Below are 11,203 nucleotides of genomic sequence, written 5' to 3'. Positions count from 1 at the left end.
ATTTCATCCATATAATATCTTAATTATTCATACGAAATTAACCAGGTTCCAAATGACTGCTGACAATACTAATAGGGTTACAAGATCAGAAATAAATGGGCTTATCTAAATAAATTTGCGAAGTATACACTTTTCACAGACAAACATTTACGGCATCTTTGCTTGCAGTATTCATTTTTACAATTTGATTTTAGACATCACGAATATTGATTGAAACTAAAATTGGAAAAAAATGTCACTTCTTTTGGTTTTTCTCTTTGTGCACGTTTTAAACTCACCAGCAAAAGACATTTCATTCCAGTTTGTTTGTGGCTATTCGAATGGCGCAGAAAGAATAACATGGCGAATGAGAAGTTTATTCAAAATATTAAATAATCATCACAAAAAATTGTACTTTGATGTTAGCAATCAGTCAAATTATATTTTTGCACTGAAAATTATAAATAATCAAAATTAATGAAATAATTCATTTGTAAGAGGTTATTTATTATTGATTGTTTCTACTTTGACGAAATCAGTTCAGGACTTTAAATATGTATAATATGTAAGTTTTGCCTTCTCTATGTTTAATACAATCAAACAAAATATTTTAGCTATCCAACGTGGAAATGCTGCCAGTATTCTTGGTACGCTTCCCTGTAGTGATAGAATTAATTTAATGTTATCATAGTATTGTAAATATAGTTAAGTATAAGATTTGTTTTGTGTGAATAAATGTATATATTATAGTGAGATGTTATAATGCAATACTTTATTTTTATCAAAAATTATTAGATACTTGAGCTTAGTTATGATAAAATAATGAGGGTTATACATCTATCACATATTAGCAACAGTAGTAAAATGATCTCTGCCTATAATAACAAAATCGAATAAAAAAACAATGTTATTTTAATGTTTAAATGATCAAAATGCGATCGTCCCACAATATTACGATCTTGCCTGTCACTGTCACTCGTACGTACTTCGGAGGTTCAGTCGCACGCGCACTAAGCTTTCAATTCGATAAATTCAATTTATAGTACGAAGGAGTGTTCAATTACATATTGATACTTGTTGCCCTGCTACGTTTAAACAACTGGCGATATATACTTCGGTATTTTTATTATATTGCAGTGCTTTTTTATAACCCGGTAAGTGATATTTGTAAGTTTACTAGTCAGCTGTCGAATATTATTTTTTGTTCCGATTGTAAGTAAACGGCAAATTTCCATAGTTCCTATTCACTATCAAAACTGCAATGTTTACTCTATTTTTAAATTTGTCTCATAGTACATAATTTGACATGTCAAAACAAAACAGGCCCACATGGTCTTAATTTGCATTTATTTTTAATATAATAATAATATTGTAAATTAAGGGTGGATTTGTATTGATTTAAAGAAAAAAATGTGTAATAGGGCCATCCAAAGGAAAATTAGTAGTAATGCTTCTAGAAAAAGTTGTTTTTAATATTTATTATACCTCACTGCTTACACAGTGTGTTAAACTGACTATTTAGTACAGTTTATTGGAATGTTTAACCAAGTTATCAAATATTTATCTGTGATTTAAAAAAGATGTTGTGTTATTCTAGTTAAACTCTTTCAGTTTACATGAACATTAAAATTAACTTTGTTGATACAAATAATTACTAGTGTTATTTAATCTGTTTTTTTTTTTTATGTAATATAATTAGGGTTGCTAAAATTTTAATTGAAGAAATAGAGTTTAACTTATTTCAAAGCAGGTAAATAAAGAGTACAGACTTCCAAAAACAGTATCATTTATTTTATATATTTTTAAAAAGGTATTGTTTTGTCCTTTTTCCAGCATATAACAATTTTTCATGATTTTTAAAAGAATTGTGTTAAAAAGAGTACACTATATAGAGTACAATATTCTATTTAAGGTACGGTTGGCAACCATACATACTATAATGTATATATATATTATGTAATATTTACAGAATAATATGGATTGCACAACAATTTGATTTTAGTATGAAACCATAAGTTCATACCAAATCCAAACTTGGCTACTTCATATCAAAGTGAGAATAATTATACCTAATCTAATTAATAACAAATAACTTATCTTTTAAAGCAATAAAGTCATAATATTCCCACTGCTGGTAATATTACAGAAATAAGGAGTATTGCACTGACCTCATTACAAGGAGAATTATGGAGTTTAACTTCAAAAGTGGCCCTTTTATATATTTTCATACAATTTTTATACTTATTTTTATTCAATATTGTATATTTTTATTGAAAAGAGCGCAAAAAAAGAATGCTGGGAGAGTTTCTTGCGCCGCTTCTTCTCTCTCAGAGTGCCATTTGTTTCCAAAGCAGCAGTAGTATCTAGAAGTTATTAGAAATGACATCAAAAAGAATTCTAAAGGAATCAATTTTGAGAAAATAAATGCCTTTTATGCCTTTTTATAGTTACATGATTGTGATTTCATATTGTAAATCATAATTTATGTGCCTTGAATAGATTCTAATAAAAAAAATTGTGCCAACAAAAATGTTTATTTATTAGTCACTGTTAAACTGTAAACAGTAAAATAAAATAGCCAAGTGAGAGTCAGATTTCTACACTAAGGGTTTCCTACCATATTGCAAGATATAAAATCTTCGCATAATCTTCGCAATGAATAAGTGATACAAATGGGGAAGACGCGGGTAGGGGGGGCTAAGGACGATTACCAGCAACCACTATATGTGTGCCGGCATAACAGTTAGGCTACCACTTGTGAGTTATTAAATCGTTATAATTTTGGTTCAATATCCGCATTTAATTTACTATAAATTGTTTTCAAATATGTAAGTCAAATATCAAATTTTTTAATGTTTTGTCGTAGATTAAGGATTGGTCTCCGCTACGCTCCAACTAGATACCACAATAGCTTTTTTATTACGTCAACTATTCTTGAGTGTGTGACATCTTGACACTGAATGGCATCTTTAAAATTTTGTAACATAGGTGTGTTATTTTACATTAAAATTAATTACAAAAAAATAATTTAAAATTATTTCAGTTATTGGCAAAGTTTAACAGAACATGTGGCACATCAACCTCACATATTGTTCGAGACTGGCTCGTGTGTGCCCATTTTGGGAGTAGTATTAATTGCGTACTTTGCGACTACGCCTGCCGCATCTAGTTCGAGCGATGCGGAGACCAATTCTTAATCTAAATGTCATGTATTTTCTGTTGTAATAGGTAGGTGTTAATGTTAGATTTTTAATAGATTAGTGGCCATAAAAAGGTATTAAAAAGTTACATAAATTTACATCTGTCTTATAGATTTCATGTTGACGAAAGTTAGTAAAAAAGATCCATCGTATATATTACATAGAAAGCGTACGTCAATCATCGCTATTATGGCACATGTTCTTCTAGTCGATGCGTCGCACTCAAAGTACTTTTGCAATAGTATAAAAAAATTGTTAGAAAGTTCTCGAAGGGTGACCACGTACTGAAAGGACGCCCGACGCAGTGTTGGTAGGCCCCCACCGATGAACTGGTCAACATCTCCCGAATAGGTTTGATGAGGGCAGCGCAAGACCAATCATCATGGAGATCTTTGGGAGGCCTTTGTCCAGCAGTGGACGTCTTTCGACTGAAATGATTTATAATAAATTTGTAACATAGCAAAAACTGGACATTGAATAAGTATTTTTTTAAAAGAATACTTGCTAAATCCAAAAAACTACTTGAAATACAATTTTTGTCTGTTTGTCATACCTATATTTATATCCGGGCAAAATGAAAAAACTACTGAACAGATTTAATTAAAATTAAGCATGAATATTTATATTATAATAACAAGAGGTTGGAACATCATAGGCCACGTCATATTAACCTGAAGCGTCCACGCGGACGACGTCCGGATGATAATTAAACAGTTGCTACAATGTGAATATATCTACAATTTGCAATATTGTTAAACGCGCTGCATGGGCTTGGTTTCAAACTCCAAGAAACTTGTAATACTTAACGTCAAATAACGATTTTTCTTTAACTTGTTGCAAGATCTAGCCAAATTTTACGATTATGTAAGTAAGAAGTACCTTATAGGTTTTGATTTTCTTGCGAATTAAATTATAAGCATAAATTGTTTGGTTCATTCTTGTGCCGAATATTTTTACACCTTCAAGGAACTGACACACATAAATATTATGATGTTAATTTCAACTTGATATCTCCTTAAGTCTTAAAAAGCTTCTTTGACAGACAGCTGGACATATTTTTCTTTTAGAGGTACGAAACGTTAAAAACAGATACGTGTTTCTACTGATTTAGTTTTGTACTTTAAAATTAATTTCATCATAAGTGAAAATCTATTCAGCAGAATCAAGGTCGATAAGATCTAATAGACGTTCTGTCTATTGAAATGTAATGTAATAAATTAAATTACTAACTTTGGCATATTAAAACAACGGAACGGTCACTGAGCAATCTGTGAATATAAAAAAATTGCGTATAAAGTACACATGTCAGAACTGAATCCTGCATTGTGCATGAACCTCTAAACTGCATATGAAGTCCTGGTATATGTTGCTAGGATGAAACGTTATTTCAACCGCTATGAAAGACAGTACTATCACCGCTACCATATTTATGTCCTCCTGGTGTCTGTAGTAATACGTCGTACGCATGACGTCAGAATATATTAAAGTATTGTCGCGTCATTCAAATGACAATTTCTTCTTCAATTATGATCGCCTGGTACCAAAACACTGTACAATGCTTCCTTTTTCATTTTCTCCCACGTTAAATCATATGAATTTATGTGTCTGTCTCTTTTACTGTCGCGCTTTTTCGTTTCATTGACTTTCAAATCACAACGATGCTATATATACCATTTTTAGTCATGCTATATATACCATTTTTACCATACGTCATGCTATATAGTCATGTTAGTCTGATGTTCTTAGGAAACCGTAAATACTTGAAGGGCATACAAACCGCAATAGTATCACAGCTGAGTTATTATAGAATGTATAGCTTTTGCCGCGAAAAAATAATATTAACCAGTATGACGATCTTCAAAATGGCCGCCATATTTTTTTTTCTAAATAAGAGCGGCAAGATGCTCATGTCATAGGGAGTGGTGAGGCAACCGTCCATAGACATTTGCAAATCCCGGGGTCAAGAGATGCTTTGCCGGCCTTTAAAGTCAGGGGTATGCTCTAAGAAGGTCCCTAGGTCGTATAGCTTCCGGAAAACTATAGCCGGTAATTAATGCACAAATTGGCAGGGCGAGACAAGAAGATACTCGAAAAACGCGCGGTTATAGAATGCCGAATGTCTTGATTTGATTCTTTTACGAGAGTTATTAAAAAAGCATTAGGAACAATTTGGTTGCGAGCTAGGCTCACACTTAACTGTTTTTTCCCTAGCGCTGCCTTAGATCGGATAAGGTCAAACAATAATAACCAGGATGGGGAATTTTAAAATAGTCGCCATAAATAAATAAAAATGTTTTTTTTACGAGAATATTTAAAAAGTACACCCGGTCTCACCAAAAACAAAGAAGCGCCACAGATTAGGTACTTTTAGTTATTCTTCAAACTTCTTAATGTGACCACTTTACTTGCAATAGTGACGATCGAACGAACCGATTTAACCGACTTCAAAAAGGAGGAGGTTCACCGATTACGCTGGGATTTATGATCCGATCTACATGATTCTTCTTTACTTTGATGCGGAATTTTTGCCATTTGGTCCCATAAAAATTTGACATAGTTTGTCCCAGTACTTTTCATTTTATGAATATTTTTGTTTACGTGGATGATATGATTATAGTTTGTGCATGGCTTTTTTAGGAGTTTTCATTTAGTTTCATTAAATATTATTATTAAGTATTAAGTTATTTTATACTTTGTTGTCTACATTTTTTAATTTTCGCCTAACAACTTAATATGAAAGATAATTTTGAGTCATATTTTCAATGATTGATACAACAGTATCATACCTGGAGGTCAGTCCCATCATTAAGACATATATCATGTCATCTTCTTCCATGCTATCGAAACTTCTTACCTCATTCAGTAACACCTTCAACCTTGAGACATAAGAAGCAGTGGGCAGGGCACATAGCTCGACAGACAGATGGCCGTCGGGGCAGTAAAGTCCTCGAATGGCGAACACGTACCGGAATACGCAATTTTGGTAGGACCGATGATCTGGTCAAGATCGCCGGAATACGTGTGATGGGGGCAGCGCAGGACCGATCGTCGTTGAAATCTTTGGGGTAGACCTTTGTCCAGATGTGGACGTCTACCGGCTGACAATGATGATGATAATCTATCATCTACTTGCATTGTAATAAAACATTTTGCAAAGATAAATAACAACATTATCAAGAAAAGCTATCGAGTGTAGTGTTATTGGCACATATTATGTGACCCGTCACCCGTATGCTAGTAGTTTAGCGATTTATAATATTAATAGTTCAATATGATTTTATGTTTGATTATAATAATCACAAAATGCCTTGATAATATTACTTATATATCAAGACCATCATGTTCACGAAGCATCCTTACACAAACAATGAATTCAAGCTCTAAAGGTTGATGCATCCAATATATGATAATTTATATTTGTACAGTTAATTTTTTATTACTTTTTATGAAATAGTTTATATTATTTAAACACAATTCATATTTGAAAGCAGCACCTTACAAACTAATTTATTATATATATTACAGTCATAATAAAATACTCTATTTGGTTGAAAAGAGTGGCCGTTGAGTTTCTTATATGTATTTCTCACGAGCTCAACTATTTACGAACATATTATGGTAAATTCAGTAATTTAAAAGAAATATTTGTATTGACGATTCAAAATCGCTTAGTTTAAGCCTAATTGAATAAAGTTTATCTCACTTTGACTAGCTGTTTGTATATATATATATATATATATTCTTTATCTATGTATAGGATACATATAGTGGTTGGAAAATTTGCGCCACGTTCGTCTTAGATCTGGCGAAACGCGTTTCTTGTTCTAGAAAACAACATTCCTCGCCTGCGTGCATATCTGTGTTGGATCACTCAATTAGGTTATCAATTTCCATCCGCTTCACTATATTTATGCAAAGATCTGCAAAACTACAAATAATGGTTCAAACCTGGTGGTTGCCCTGTGTTTTCTCGGGGCTTAAAAGGAATAAGGAAGTCCCAGGCCCAAGGGTGTCGTAAGAGGCGGCTACGGGCATTTATCAGTAGGATTCCTTCCTTGCACAGGATGCCGGCTAGATTATGAGTACCACAACGGCGCATTTTTCTACCGTGAAGCAGTAATGTGTAAAGCATTATAGTTTTTCAGTCTTAAGGTTGCCGTAGCTAGTGAAATTTCTGGGCAAATGAGACTTAACTTCTTATGTGTCAAGGTGACGAGCGTTCCTGTTGTTAACTTGGCTTAAGAGATATAGGAGTTATCCTGATAATCCGGCATTGGTTGTTGGAAGAACATCTGTAGTAATTTGCATATGCAAGTTCTTTTAAGATAGACGGGCAACCGAGACCTAACAACAAGGTCCATTAAATGACCTTCGAGCATGGATCCTTTAAAAATCAAGCTCAATTGTTCAAGTGGCCATTTGCGAAATAGATTAGGTTACTTAGCGTCAATCAACAGTAATGAAAGTTGTAACTGCAGATAGCATTGCTTGAATTAATAAGTTGTTAGTCAATGAATGGAGTTGCATAATGCGGGGTTCAACAACCGGTGGCGACTAAGTCACGCGCAAATTGTACATGCGGTCTACTTAGAGTTTATTTCTTAATTGCGTAATTATTGGCGAAATATCTAACAGTCAATGTGTACTTATTTACGCACCCAAAGTCTGTATGCTAACATATAGACGAGTGCGAGAGAGATGAACGTAACGGAGGTACAGCAAGAAAGAAGAGTAAAGAGAATCTATTGTTACTGAAACTGATTTAACTACCTAAACCGTTTGAGCAATAGATTTGAAATTTAACAGAGGCTTTCTAAAATTTGGCGTGATATGGGAGGCTCCTCCAACTAGACTATTGGTGGTGGCCTATTTCTGCCGTGAAGCAGTAGTGTGTAAGCATTACTGTGTTTCGGTCTGAAGAGCACCGTAGCTAGTGAAATTACTGGACAAATGAGACTTAACATGCGCAGTTGTAGTGCCATTCAGAATTTTTGGAGTTTTTCAACAATCCTGAGCGGCACTCCATTGTAATAGGCAGGGCGTATCAATTACCATCAGCTGAACGTCCTGCTCGTCTTGTCCCTTATTTTCATAAAAAAAACTATGTGTATCATACTCCAGTTACCACGCCTCTTGTAACTTATATTATTTCTACTTAACCACAACCAATGGACGAGAATTAAATAAATTTTAATTTATATACTTACAAGTTTAAAAATAAATTTTGTTTATTTAACATGTAAGTACAAACAATAACTCAACTTAACATTAACAATTGATTTGCACTTACATACTAATTCTAGGTTGGTTATTCTAATTAGGTACATTCAACATTTTAATTATGAAAAAATTAAGTAACTTAGTAATAAATCTTAATTCTAGAAACTATACATTGTAAGAATAATAAAAATTTCTATGTAATTGTATAAAATATATAATTTATTGACATTTAATTAAACGTTATTTAACTAAATTCTGCGGCATAATAATATATTCATTTATTGTATTTAATACCTTCTTTATTACAATATTGTTTTTTCTAAAAACGTAAAACAGTACAAGGACAATTTTTTTAAGGATTTTTGTTTTATTACGGCAAAGAACAATAACTTCGTGCGTCGTGTAAGTACGAACTAACATTTTTTTTGTAACTTTTAATGTCAGATTTCAATTAAAATCCACTGAATCTCAACCTTACAAATAATCAGTTGTGTCATCACCTACAAAGCTATATCGGTCAATATTGTGCGCAACATCATTGTAATAAAGGTCAAATGGCAAAACTACTTTGTAACATGATTGTTACCGCAAACTCATTGGATTTCTTTTTAAACAATTCTACAACTATTAATATTTCATATATTTTACTCCCTGAAGTTTCTTTCAAAGAGCATGTAAATACTACGTAATAAGAGGGGGGAATGCATCAGTAAAAATTTAAATTTAGCTTAGTATGAAACGTGCAGTCATTTGACATAAGTTTGAAATAGTAATTACAATATGGCGACGAAGTATATCTAATACATATATAAAATTCTCGTGTCATGGTGTTAAACATTGAACTCCTCCGAAACGGCTTGACCGATTCTCATGAATGCATATTTTGAGTGCATATTGGGTAGGTCTGAGAATTGGAGAACATCTATTGTTCATCCCCCTTAATGTTAAGGGTGGTCCACACGATTATTTTTTTTAATTTTTTTTGAAATTTGTTTGATTATGAGTCAGCATTAAAAAATACATACAACTTCATCATACTTTTCACCCATCTACGATCAACAGTTACTTTTGTATCGCGATTTTAATATCGGCAATACAACGTTTGCTAGGTCAGCTAGTTTCGTCTAAGTTTGAAAGCGAACAGTCGCTTAAAACGTCAATACGTTTTAAAAAAGGAGCTATAACCGAAATCCAATGATTTCGGTTATAGCTCCTTTTTTTACAAGATTATAGCCGTCATCTGTCAATCTATCAATGACTGCATGTTTCATACAATCGAGTGAATCGCTGTATTCGTAGAGAGTTTTGCTAGGATGGTTTTTTGGCGGGAGGGCAGACCATAGACATGGGAATTAGACTTTCTGACAGCCCGATAATGCTAGATCACTTTTGATGTAATATCAATGTATGTCTTAACTAGTTTAAAAATCTAAATAATAAGTAGCTAAATCCAAGCATGGTTACTTGTACTATTATATATTCCAGCCTAGAGAAAATCTCTACAAAAAAAACGATTCGCTCGATTGCATGAAACGTCAGTCAATAATACATTGACAGATGACGGCTACAATCTTGTAAAAAACGCAGATAGCCGAAATCCACTACGTTTCAAGCAACTTTTCGCTTTCAAACTTAGCCGGATTGTACTACGTCGCCATATTGTAATTACTATTTCAAGCTTATTTCAAATTTCACCGCGCGTTTCATACATCTAAATTTCAAATTTACTTAGGCATTCCCGCCTCTTATTACGTAATATTTACATCCTCTTTGATATATTCTTTGGCTTGGTTGGCTCAAACAGACTTACAGCAACAAACAACCTATAAACAATTTATTTAGATGTTTCTTTTAATGATAATTGCTTAGATTATGGATTGATCTCCGGTGCGCTCCAACTAGATAGCGTTATGTAGATATACGCCCGCTGAGACGTAGTCGCAAAGTGCGGCAAATACTACGCTCAAGCGGGCGTACTTGAGCAAGTCTCGTACAATCTGTGACGTTGACTTTGCTAATAATTGAAACAAAAATGAAAAAAAAAAATTAAAATAAAATTAGTTTATTATTTTGTCAATGTACAATAAGACGAAGCCTATGTTAAAAATTTATAAGATGCCATTGAGTGTCAAGATGCCACGCACACAAGCATCTTGTCTACATCAAGTGGCCGTGATAAAAAAGCTATTCAAATTTCAAATTCAAATTCAAAAACACTATTCATGTAGGTCACAGAAATGACACTTATGAATGTCAAAAAAAAATATAAAAATATATTCTTATTGAATTTACCTCTACTTCGTAAAGGGTTGAGCTAATGAGAAGAAGTAGCAAGAAACTCATTGCCACTCTTTTAAGTCAAGATTTACATTTTAGTTGTTTAACAAATCATTTCAATTACAATATATGCAAAGTGACGCAACAAAAATACTCAAATGGCAAAAACTTAAAGGCTTACATGAGTAAGTCAAAAAAAGAAAAATAAAGTAAATTAATACTTATAAACACAAGAGTTATTGAGTATAGTAGATGCATCAATCCACACATACCGTAGGTATATAAATAGAGGCATTATGTGAGCATTTCATAAAATAAAATATATAATAACTTTAACTTTAAAGGAAATAATAATAATAAAAAAACACATCAAGCAGACCTCCCGGTAACAAGATCATCCAGCCCCCACGAGTAGCACCCGTTCACGAGCATGACGCATGGACAAGCCATCGACCATATTTTAGGGAAGGGGACGACCCGCCCCACGTCGCCGCCACAAGCAGAGGCATTTAAGCGAGCATGACGAT

The 11,203-nt window shown here is 33.1% G+C and overlaps 1 protein-coding gene across 2 annotated transcripts in view; it reads left to right on the top strand.

Moving 5' to 3' along the window:
- The first annotated feature begins 957 nt into the window (after nucleotides 1–957).
- Nucleotides 958–11,203, top strand: part of LOC126964646 (amidophosphoribosyltransferase-like) — a 45,993-nt gene continuing 35,747 nt past the window's right edge. For both annotated transcript variants that reach the window (XM_050807887.1, XM_050807885.1), the window contains exon 1: nucleotides 958–1,133. The gene's annotated coding sequence lies outside the window, so the exon portion shown is untranslated. The remainder of the gene's footprint in view (nucleotides 1,134–11,203) is intronic.

The sequence above is a fragment of the Leptidea sinapis genome, chromosome 5, assembly GCF_905404315.1.
Source record: "Leptidea sinapis chromosome 5, ilLepSina1.1, whole genome shotgun sequence".
Lineage (NCBI taxonomy): Eukaryota > Metazoa > Arthropoda > Insecta > Lepidoptera > Pieridae > Leptidea > Leptidea sinapis.
The sequence above is the reverse complement of the archived record's forward strand: the minus strand, read 5'-3'. Positions and strand labels throughout refer to the sequence as shown.